The 12,845-nt window shown below is 36.5% G+C and overlaps 1 protein-coding gene across 4 annotated transcripts in view; it reads right to left on the minus strand.

The window, feature by feature from the left end:
• LOC123525383 (neuronal calcium sensor 2-like) overlaps positions 1-12,845 on the minus strand; it is a 215,638-nt gene that overhangs the window by 197,705 nt on the left and 5,088 nt on the right. For 2 of the 4 annotated variants that reach the window (XM_053537911.1, XM_045304391.2), the window contains exon 2: positions 3,398-3,528. The exons of the other annotated variants lie outside the window; for them this stretch is intronic. The gene's annotated coding sequence lies outside the window, so the exon portion shown is untranslated. The remainder of the gene's footprint in view (positions 1-3,397; positions 3,529-12,845) is intronic. 4 annotated transcript variants of the gene reach the window in all.

Below are 12,845 nucleotides of genomic sequence, written 5' to 3' on the forward strand. Positions count from 1 at the left end.
GTCCCCGGCCTGCATTTATCAAATGATAAAGTTGCCACTTTATCACAAATTTTAGCATTTCTTCATAAGATTGACTCATTTTACGCTTGTGAGGGCATTTACACAGTAGCTGGTTCCTAAAAATAAAATCCCCTTTTTCTATAGTAGTAAAATAGAGTAGTAAATTAGATTTTTATTTACCTTGTTGACAAAAGTCAATCCCTTTTTCGGAAAATACCTTATCACAAAATGGCAATATCGGGGGTATGCATCCTCACTGTGAATATCAAGGCTCTAGCAATTATTGATTCAGAGAAGAGTTTCAAAGTTTCTTATAATTTATATAAGCCTATAATAAGTACATGTCACACACAGGGGTGTGGCCATTTTTGACCTTTGGGTAATAATTTGGACAATTATGGTAGAGAGCCAAAACCCTTATATCACATGCCAAATAGAGCTCTAGAGAAAAAGATTTTTAAAGTCTGATAGAAGAAAACCTATTTTTAACCCATAAAAGACCCATATGTTCAAAGAACCAGAACCATTTGAACAACTTTGAAAGAGGGCTAGGATTGGGGGTCCCATTTCATTGCAACATCAATGAGCAGTGGTTTATTGTAGCATGGTTTATTGTAGCTAAAAAAAAATAACTGTAATCAGTGATCATCATCAGAGATTAATTTCACCTAAACTTCCTGAAAGTTACCTTTTATTTATTATCCCTATTAATTAAAACAAAGATTATAATTAATTAACCAATATTAAATGTTGATCTGGTATCTTTTTACATATGTAACCAATTAATTCCAGCGGAATTTACTTCCCTGAATCTAGTGTAGCTTATACAAAATGTTGAATTTTCTTTTGTTGTAGATATGTAATGAAATAACCAAGTAACCAATGAATTCCATGAAAAACAAAAGTCACCTACTGGAGAGTGCATTTGCTATACTTGCTGCCACAGGAAACCATTGGTAGGGAACCAGTAAGGAACTATTTTAAACAAATAACATTGCATCTAAATGGCTCTGTTTTAATAACTTAGTAAATATTTTTTCTATTTTTAGTAACAGAACACTGACCTTGACTCCAATGCAATTCTAACCTTGGTCTCCTATTAGCTACCTTTATCAAATGTTTCATGCTATATTACTTTACTGAGATATCTATCCTCAAATAAAACTGGCACCGGCCACATAAAAGCAAAATGCTTATGTTTCAGTCTTCTTTATTCTAACTAGTGTAATTATCTTGAGCAGACATTTTTTTCCATTTTAAGTAAAACTAGAACTGCTTTTGAGAAAAGTGCATGTCTCCCACAACTGCCTTATCATTTAGTGATTCAAGGTGGTTTGGGTGAATGGTTCTGATAAGTAGTTTTTGGGAGGTCTAGGTGGTTTGGACAAGTGGTTCCGATGAGTAATTTTTAGGAGGTCTGGTGTTTTAGATGAGTGGTTCAGATCAGTAATTCAAGGGCCATAATTCAAAAGTGCCTAGGCCGATTTGGCTAGTTATCGAACTTGGCCGAGGACTTATGGTTAAGTTTGGTGAAGATCCGATGAGAAATGTTTGACTTAGAGTGCAGGAGTAAATCAATATGTCTCCCACACCACTGTGTGTTGGAAGACATAATTAAATTCATGCCCCATTTGCCTTTGGTAGTAACTACAATAAAACCTCTGTAGAGCAACACCCTTTGAGAGATACAAATATTGACTGTTATGTAGAGGCTGTTGTTCTGGAGAGGTAAATTTGATAGCATATTTCATCTTTGGGAAATTTTGATGATTGTTAAAGAGTGGTTTTTGCTTAAGAGAGGGCCACTCTTGAGAGGTGGTACTGTAATATAAGCTTCATTTAGGTTCAGTTTCATTTGATTTTCTTTATCCTAACTCAAGTTAATGAGTGGACATTTTTCTATTTTTAGTAACAATGACCTTGACCATGACCTGCTGGTGCCATCCATATGCAATCCAAGCACGGTTCTACTATCAGCTACCATAGTTCAACTTATTAAGTAAACATTGTGTCTTCATTTTTGTTAACAGTGACCTTGTTCCCACTGGTTCTATATGCACACCCAAACGGAACTTATTACAAGCTACATTGTGGCCAAATTTCTGTTCAATATATTTATCAAACAGAACTTAGTTACTGAGTGGAAAAGTTGAGTCTGACGCTGTCCACCTACTCATCCATCTGAAGAACTACACTGACTAATGCAATAACCAGGGTTAGAAAGAAGTCTGTTTGTATTACCAGCATACTTTTCCTGGATCCCATTGAAGACATTAACTTTAAAGAAAAGGATGCGAGTACTTTTGGGCTGACAGATAATCTTTTCAAGTTTTCAACAGTCGGGCGACGTTCGGCGGGATGACGTTCAGCAGGAAGCCATATCGAAATAACAAAATGGCATAAATCAGCCACCATAGACCAGGGAGTGCTGATGGATCTGCATACATAGTTAAAATTACAGCAGTCTGGTTACCAGTATGTGATCTGTTGCTAAGTCATGATGGAAAATCGCATTAATATCGTCATGACATTGAAAACCATCATGATATTAAGATCTATATATTTTCCATAGGTCCCATAGGAGCAGTGATTCATTTGTAAAGCATCAGACTTCCATTCTGAAGGTCACTCTAGCTTCAAGCAGAAAAATCTGAAAATTTCTGAAGTCCCCATCCATGCTTATTTATATGGGTTGGATCGGAAGAAAATGTTACATTTTGCAGACCAGAATCAAACATTCTGCAAAATAGGCTAAAAGAAAAGTTTTTATTTTGGGGTGATATACCATAAGTAGAGAAAATAGTTATCTGTTGATAAAACCAATATCTGAAACTTCAGATGTAAGAATTATAAACCGTAAATGCAGACAACCTACATGTGAGACAGTAAGAAAATGCAAATAAAGCTGGTATATGTCTTTATTTATACTGCAATTCCTGTCACTTTTGCCATGCATTATTTGTGTAATTCTTCCAACTTTTTTACACAATATTCTGTTTATTATAAAGTGCACATGCATTTAAGCAAATTTACATTTCTTAGAACACACTAGTTATTTCTCATAATCAAAATCAACCAGATTTTCAGTATCATACAATAAAAACACCTGAATGAATAGTCAAAACCTTTTCTTTCTCTATACATGTCATGTCATGTATCAAGGGCTTAGTGCAAAATTATTGTAGCTTCACAATCTGCTCTTTAACTGATAGAGACTATTTGTCTGAAGCCTACCATATTATTCACAAACTGCTCTTTAATAGATCTGAAGTTTAATATATTCTGCACAATGGAGAGTATTTGTCTGAGGTGCATGACCATATTCTTCACAATATGTACTCTATAACAGATCGAGGTTGACCATATTATTCCTGACCACTTCTTAAGTAAAAAATACCTGTCAGCAGTTGATTATATCTTCACAATCACTTCTCAATCAGATAGTTTTTGTCAGAAATGTAAGAAGCAGTCATTAACCCTGACACAAGCTGACAGAACTCTATAATTTGTTCTATGTTGGGTAATATTCTGAAAAAAAACCAAAACATTCTTTATGAGTTGCTATGCAGTTTCTTTTGCAAAAAAATATGTATATTAAAAAAAGAAGGCCAAGATGGCCCTAGACTGCTCACCTGTGTAACACACCATAACAGTGCAGCATTTTCTTTGATTTGACCTAGTGATCTAGTTTTTGACCCCACATGACCCAGTTCGAACTTGTCCAAGATTTTATGAAAACAAACATTCTGACAAAGTTTCAGGAAGACTGGAGCAAAAAAGTGGCCTCTAGAGTGTATACAAGCTTTTCCTTTGATTTGATCTGACACAGTGACCTAGTTTCTGAACCCATGTGACCCAGATTTAAAATGATCCAAGACTTCCTGATAACAAACATTCTGACCAAGCTTTATGAAGACTGAGTAAAAAAATGTGGCCCTTAGAGTGTAAATAAGCTTATTCTTTGATTTGACCTGGTGACCTAGTTTTTGATCCCACATGACCCAGATAAAAATTCATCCGAGATTTCATGCAGACAAACATTCAAACATTCAGTTTCATGCACATCAAATGAAAAATGCAGCCCCTATTGCATACACAAGGGTTTTCTTTGATTTTAACAGGTGACCTAGTTTTTGACCCCAGATGACCCAGATTCGAACATGACCTAGAATTCATCATGAAAATCATTCTGAACAAATATCATGAATATCCAGTCCAAAATGCATCCCCTATTGCACACACAGTTTTTCTTTGATTTGACCTGGTGACCTAGTTTTTGAAACCATATGACCCATATTCAAACTTGACCTTGATTTCATCAAGACAAACATTCTGACCAGTTCTCATAAGTTTCAAACTTAAATTGTGGTCTCTAGCGTGTTAACAAGATTTTCCTTTGATCTGGCATAGTGACCTAGTTTTTGACCCCACATGACCCAGATTTTAACCTGGCCTAAAGATCATCAAGATAAACATTCTGACTAACTTTCATCAAGTGAGGGTCACAATCGGACCTCTATAGTGTTAACAAGCTTTTCCTTTGATTTGACCGGGTGACCTACTTTTGATCCCAAATGACCCAAATTCTAGAGGTCATCAAGACAAACATTCTGATAAATTCTCATGAGTTTCAAACTTAAACTGTGGACTCCAAGAGTGTTAACAAGATTTTCCTTTGATCTAGCCTAGTGTCCTAGTTTTTGAACCAACATGACCCAGTTTAGAACCTGACCTTGAAATTATCAAGAAAAATATTCTGACAAAGTTTCATAAAGATTGAGTCACAACTGTGGCCTCCTGAATGTTCACAAGCCAACGAACACCACAATGACTGGTACAGTAACTCACCTTGAGCACTTGAAGTGAGCTAAAAATCAGGTAGGTGCAGGAAAAAAAAACTTAGTAATTGTGGGCAAACATCTATTAATTTCCGATATATAAATACTAGATACTGGACACTAATTATAATTATATATGGGTCACAAAGGAATATCTAAAACACAAGTTACTGATTGCAATAAACAACATTGTTATTATCAACATATTCTGTGGGGAAAAAACTGTAATAACACCATATTAAGTATCACATTGTCACTCACAAACAAATGTGAATCATATTTGACAAAACTCAGAATGAAATTCCCAGTTGTCATAACACTATAAAGAATCAGTTGTTGCTGTATACACATCTATATCTGCAGACATGAGTTGTTGAACAAGGCAGTCTGAAAGACAGCTTTATCCCCCCTGCTTTTATGGATAGTGCAAGGGTTGATGGTATTGGGTAGAAGCATTGAATTGTTAAGTATATTTTATAGTACATGTTTACCTTAAGATATGACCTTGACCTTGAGCCTGCATGGCTGCCTCATAGGTTTTGCAAACCATCTCAATGAGGTGAACACTTGACCAAAGTTTCAAGAAAATCCTTCAAGTGGTTTGGCAGGAAAGGAGGGGACAGGAAATAGAAGGCTCAAACATTCGAGTTGTGACCTTGACCTTGAGCTGGCATCATTGAATTTTGAGTTCTGCACAACATCTTGGTAAGGGGAATATTACAGTCCTTCAAGGGGTTTAGGAGATACAGAGCGGACACAAAATGGAAGGCTCAAACCTTTGACCTTGAGTTGTGACCTTGACCTTGAGTCAACATGGCTGACTCATAAATTCTGCACATCATCTTATTGTGATCATTTGACCCAAGTTTCATGAAAATTCTTCAATGGGTTTAGAAATACAGAGTCAGCACAAAAAGAAAGGTTCAAACCTTTGACCTTGAATTGTGACCTTGACCTTGAGCCAACATGGCTGACTCATGAGTTCTGCACATTGTCCTGAAGAGGTGATCATTTGACCCAAGTTTCATGAAAATCCTTCAAGGGGTTTAGGAGATACACAGTGGACATAAAATGAAAGGCTAAAACCTTGAGTTGTGACCTTGACCTTGAGTCGACATGGCTGACTCATAAGCTCTGCAAGTCATCTTAATGTGGTGATCATTTGACCCAAGTTTCATGAAAATCCTTCAAGGGGTTTAGGAGATACAGAGTGGACACAAAATGGAAGGCTCAAACCTTTGACCTTGAGCCGACATGGATGACTCATGAGTTCTGCACATTGTCTTGATGAGGTGATCACTTGAAAATCTTTCAAAGGGTTTAAGTTATAGGGAGCAGACGCAATTGTTACGGCTGGACAGATACCATTCCTATAATCCCCCACCACCTGTGGCGAGGGGATTAAAAATGTGTTACATAAATACTGTGCCGTGTTTGTTCGTAACACATGTAGACAGCTATCCCCAGCCAAAGCAGAACCAGTTGTCAAGTTTTTAACAAGTTATCAATTAATTAAAATTATTAGGAAAATAGAAATGAAAGAGACTTCTTTAATGATGGACCTGCTACAAAGGGTTTCAACTTATTCTGCACAACCCAACTAATGACCAGTGATAAAAGATATTGACACATCAGATTAATGGCAGCGAACCTATGAAACCAGGTTTTCAACATTTATGGAAACCCTTTTTCTAACAACAAAGGTAACAATGACCTTGTCCAAATAATCAAAATACAACTCCAATCTTTGTCTCAATAAAACACGGGTGGTAAACGCGCAATCCAATTCCCACTGGGAATACGCTAAAAATGGGTTGCGCGACTTCCGGTGCTGGTGTTGCGCATCAATATATACAAAATCGAGGTAGGTGGGTTTTTGTTTTTGTAAATAATGACACATTTACGCGTGCTTTCGAAAAAAAGCAAAATGCTATTCGACACAAAAATGAATAAAGATCATATATGTGAAATACCAACTTATTAATTTAAGAATCAGCTCTGTTATCACTAAAACTCTGCTGGCTAGAACTGTCAAAAAAGCATGGAATCATGAAAAATGCAAATTTTCTAACTCTTGTGCCATATTTCTTGAAATGTGACGTTGCTAATGACCAAACATGTGTAAAACAGTCATGAATATTACATACACTTGAACGAAATGTTGCTTTTGGGAAAAAGATTGGCAAAAAATGATCGGGAATGGGGATGCGCCCTGGGAATGGAGTTGCGCGTATACATTATATACATTATGATGTATACGAGCAACTCCATTCCCAGTGCGCAACCCCATTCCGGATGATTTTTTGTCAATTATGTCCACATAAGCAGGATTTGGAGCAAATAATTTTGATATTCGTTACTTTATAACATTTAAGTTATCATAAAAAGAACTAGATGTCCTCAGATTAGGCATATGAGGTCAGAAACTTCCATTTATGTTGATTTCATACTTTTTTCACGTTTCGTGTCGCCTGAGTTTTTGTGATAATAGAGCCGAATCATAAATCACAAACCAGATATTTTACACATATGATGTATTATCATATTTGTGTCGAATAGCATTTTGCTTTTTTCGAGAAATTTTATTCTTGTCTCATACTAAGCAAAATCATAACTTCACATACCTCAATTTCGTCTTTTTTTACGCGCAACACCAGCACCGGACGTTGCGCAACCCATTTTAAGCGTATTCCCAGCGGGAATTGGATTGCGCGTTTACCACCCGTGTAAAAGCTATCTACACACTGAGATTGTTGACAGCAGATCTTCCAAACTAAAGGTATCCATTGGAAACCGTTCTTACTTTTATTAACAATGACCTTTACTTCACCCAAGTGACCTCAAATACAGTCTGGATAAAAGCTATCTACACACCAATTTTATAGGTAACAGGTGTACCAAGCCTAAAGGTGTTGAGCAGAAACTATTCTATTTCAGTAACAGTGACTTGAGATACAATGTAAGTTACAGTATGTCAATCCTAACTGAAGTTGAAAATCAGAAAGATGATATCTGTAAAAAAATCTTTTGGTAAGTCACACTTGACTGAGCAACTGACCTCAAAAACTGTTGTCAATACAAGCTGGCCGATCAAACTCTGTGACCTTAGAAATAACCTCTGATGTTAAAATTATTCTTTCCTAATTGAGGTGACTCTGTGACTGAACACCTGAGGATAGAAAAGTGGCATTGTTGAAACATGCCAAACATCTTATTTGTCACAAAGGTTAACATTTGTCGTAACCTTCAAATGCATGATCAATATGTGAAAACAAACCCCATTGCGTCACTAGATTGTCTATAGTTTTTCTTATGTAAGTCTATGCAAAACAAGTGACCCCTATGGCCAGGGCCAATTCAGACCAAAGGGGTAAGGTATGAATGAACAGATTCTACAATCCAAATGTCTGAGCTTTGTGTCCTGCAGCTTCAGACAAGAAGAGTTTTAAAGCTTTTCTTATATAGGCCTTTGTAAAACAAGTGACTCCTGGGCCAAACCATATCAACAAAACAGAGAGGGATTCATGCAAGGCTACTATGGAACAAATAAGAATTAGAACAAAAAGCCATGATCACCCTAGATTGCTCACCAGCTGGACTGAATAATTTTGAAACAAGGAACAATGCTGCAAAATTATTTTTAAATTTAACAGGCAGTTTCAGCAGAGGAGATTTTCCAAACAGCCATAGAAAAAAGTATATACTAGCCCTGTCTTCTGGTTGTTGTTTTTTTTGTTTTGTTGGGTTTAACATCACATCAGCACAACTTTAGTTCATATGGCAACTTTCCAGCTTTGATGGTGGAGGAAGACCCCAGGTGCCCCTCCTGGCATTATTTCATTATGGGCAGGCATCTGGGTAGAACCACCAACCTTCTGTAAGTCAGCTGGATGGCTTCCTCACATGAAGAGTTCAATGCCCAGAGTGAGGCTTGAAACCACATCGGTGATGGGCAAGTGATTTGAAGTCAGCGATCCCACTGCCTCCTGTTATTTTACAGAATTGTGGTTTCTTTTGTGATACTTATTGCGTGACCATTGTCACCAATGCATGTGGAACTTGTGTTGTAATTATGGAGGCAATGTTTTTACATCGAAGGAATTAAGTAGACAGTCATCCAAGGAAAACTGCTGTGAAATTATTTTCAAATTGAGTCAGCAGTTTCAGGGGAAGATTTTTTAAAGTTTTCCATATAATTATGGAGAAAACAAACCCCACACCAAAGCAGCTATGTTTTTTAACAAATCTACATGGCTTGAAGGAATTTGGTAGAGGGTCACCTAAGGAACATTTATGTTAATGTTATTGTGAAATCTGGCTAGCTTTTTGAGGGGCAAAGATTTTCAAAGTTTTCCATACAGATAGTCACATCGAGAAAACTGACCCTGCCATGGAGCGGCCATGTTTTTTAATGAAACAGAACAATTTGAAGGAATTTTGTAGAGGGTCATCCAAGGAACAGTGCTGTAAAATTATTTTAAATGGATCCAGCAGTTTCTGAGGGTAAAATTTTCAAAGTTTTAAAAATTGCCATATTATGGGAAAAACTAGTTCTGTGCTCTGGCAGCCATATTTTTAAATGAAAGCTAATGATTTGAGGGAATTTGGAAATGAATTGCCCAAGGTACATTGCTGTCAAAATATTTTGAAATCAGGCATCTTCTTTCAGAGAAAATTTTCAAAGTTTTCCATAATTTTATTGTCATAAAGAAAAAACTAGTCCCCATTGCAGCCATGCTTTTTGAGGAAACAGAATGATCTGAAGGAAGTTGCTAGAGGGTCACCCAAGGAATATTGGTGTAGAATTATCAAAATCAGGCCAGTGGTTTCTAAGGAGAATATTTTTATAGTTTTACCATTTGGTTGCCTTTGCAACCTAAATTCTGCAAGGATGACCCACATTTGATGAAATTTAAAAGGGGGCCACCTGAGTAACATTCACATTGGTTAAGGAGATGAGTAATTTGTGCTCAGGTGAGCTAAAACATTGTTTAAAGGTTATTTCTAGCTCTAGTGGACCCTAAAAGAGGTCAACCACAACAACTATTTGAACAAATTTCAGGCAGGAGCATGCATAGATTCAACAGACTAAGTTACATGAAGATTCATCAAGCAGTTCATGAGAAGTGATTTTTTCTATTATCAGCTCTGAATGCCCCTTAAAGGGGTCAAATGGAACCGTATAAACAAATCTGTAAAAAATTCCATACAAAGATGTTGCAATGTTTGGTAAAAATACATCCAGTGGTTACTGAGATAAATTCGTTTAAAGCTTTTTTATTTTTAGCTCTTGCAGCCCCTATAAGACGAAGACCTTTCAGCAAGATACTTGCTGAGAGATAAATGTACTGAACCAGACTTCTGCTACAACAAACATAATACTCCAGAATTCGAAGAGAACGTAGAGGAGTATAATGGTATTAGTTTGAACTGTAATTAACAATCTATCATCATACCTCGGTGTCAGCTACAATCAGAACTATGCTTTTAACAGGCTTGCTTTTGTCAATGTACGATCAGAAAAATGCTTTTTCAGGCTGCCACATCTTACAAGCCTGACAGAAGAACATCATAACTCCATTCTTGCTATGGTTATAATAACACTAACATCATACAATATAATGTAACCATAATTCCTTAATGCTAGGAAATATCATCAGAATGCTAACAAAATGATTACTTTCCCATCAGGAGAGATCTAGGTAAATGAAATTCAGAGTGCAATGGTTGAATGATGAGTTATCCTGAGATAACCTATTAATCTAGAAACTGCTTCAAATGTAAGCTTGCACATTTAATTTTGGCACTTCCATTGATGGGACTGAATAACCACAAACACTGCAACCAAAATTCTAGGTTGCCTTCAATATTATCTAATACTCCATTAATTCTTCTAATTCATGAATGGAACTTTGTTGCCATTCACTTTCTGAAGATAAGAAATTTGATATGATCTGTACACAATCCACTATAAGGGGAGAACACTGGGGCAGGGGTAAAGAATTGGAGGGTACGTATAGACAGGTATCCTGGGTACAAGGAGAATTTCATTGCAGCTTTTTCAGTCCTTTACCAAGACACAAGTACTGTTCAGAGGTCCAGAAAGTATTCATCTACTATACTTAACAAAAGTCACAGGGACTGTATTAAATTGATTCGCATGTTGTGGCTTTCTTGAGCCAAAAACATAATTCATTTGAGCCGCACCATGAGAAAACCACCATAGTGCATTTGCGACCAGCATGGATCCAGACCAGCCTGCGCATCCGTGCAGTCTGGTCTGGATCCATGCTGTTCGCTTACAGTTTCTTTAATTGCAATAGGCTGGTCTGGATCCATGCTGGTCGCAAATGCACTCATGGCGCAGCTCATTTTCATTTTCTTTTTCTTCCGAGGAAGAATATTACCTATTTATTATGTCAAAGGTTGGACAATTCAGCTGGTACAAACAACTTTACAACATAAGATTTCCTGTTCAATCAAGATTTTAGACCAAGACTAAAGACAAAAATCATATTGTTTTAATGTAAAAATGTAGATCACAATTATTTTCTATGCTTAACATGGACACTTTAACACACTTCATTACAAAATCATTATTCAACAATACAAATTTTTTTCTATGTAGTTGTAAAGAATGAAATCAGGTACTTGCAAGTGAAAAAGTTAATATTTTGTTATCAAAATGAGTTATGAACCAGACACAAAACTAGACAGCCAGATGGAAAAGCCCAATCCTACTGTCCCTAAAACTGGTTTTAAGGCTGGCATTAAGTCTTTTCAACCTGATTAATGTTCATACATAATTTGCAGGATTGCATATCGAGTATAGATGTTGTGTTTGTTACCTTTATATTTTATCTGATATTATGTCCCTAAATTGTTTTTTAAAAAAGTAAATTATCGTTATAAAAATCATGAATAAAAGCAGTGAGCTTCTTTATAAACATATACAGTTGAACTTCGGTGGCTCGAACTCGGATCTTTCGAACACCCGGGATCGCTCGAACTCTTCGCCCGGTCCCGAATTTATGCCTTCTTTATTCTATATAGTTCTACTTCGGATCGCTCGAACTTCGAAAATTCGAACTCTCGAACTCATTTGATGGTCCCCTCGGCCTGATTACAGTGATAATTACATCTATTCAGTCGAACTGACAATTTGTCGCCGGAATGGCTTGTGTTTACAAAGTTTTTCACACCTCTGCCCGATACTCGCCAAGCTTCCCCTTTAACCGGCGCATGCGTAATTTTCACACGCTTATGTAATTAGCGTCGGTATACAACAAACAAATTAAACAAAGTGACTTTCGTTCACTGCAATGCTTTAATGGGGCTTCGATTAATACGAATAAAATTATTTAAAATAATTGAGCAATGTCTGTCTTTATTTTTTCTGCGTTAAAACGGGAGATCCGATGTCAACTTTCATAGCTAATCAAAGTAAATGACCCGGAAACGGGGGAATAGCTAAGTCGGCTACTGGAACGCAATATATTTGATAATATTTGTGCTGGACTATGATTCATAAAGGTTTGCTTTTCATGTCTTTCTGTTTGATGCTGTCTTCACCAAATTCTTATAATTATATTAGTGTTTTATATGTGTTTTTCTTTTTTCGTATCTATGTCATGTTTGAAAATGAATAATAAAGCATATTTCAGCGTTCGTTTTTTATTTATCATCGTATCATACACACATTAGGTACAATATGACAATATATTACGATGTAAGGTCTGTAACACATCATGCCCTCGAATTCCCAAATTCAAAATGGCCGCCATTTGGATGGCTCGAACAATGGAAAACTCGAACTAATTTCCACGGGGCCCTCGAGTTCGAGCCATCGAAGTTCGACTGTATTAATGTTGACAGTCAAAATATTCAAGATTGTTAACAAAATTCAAGAGTAAAAGCCGAGAGTTTATTCATAAACAGAGGTTTGATTTGGCAACATAGGGTATTTTTTTCGCATATTTTACTTCTTCTTCCTTTTTAGTTCCTCTG

This window comes from Mercenaria mercenaria, chromosome 3 (genome assembly GCF_021730395.1).
Source record: "Mercenaria mercenaria strain notata chromosome 3, MADL_Memer_1, whole genome shotgun sequence".
NCBI lineage: Eukaryota > Metazoa > Mollusca > Bivalvia > Venerida > Veneridae > Mercenaria > Mercenaria mercenaria.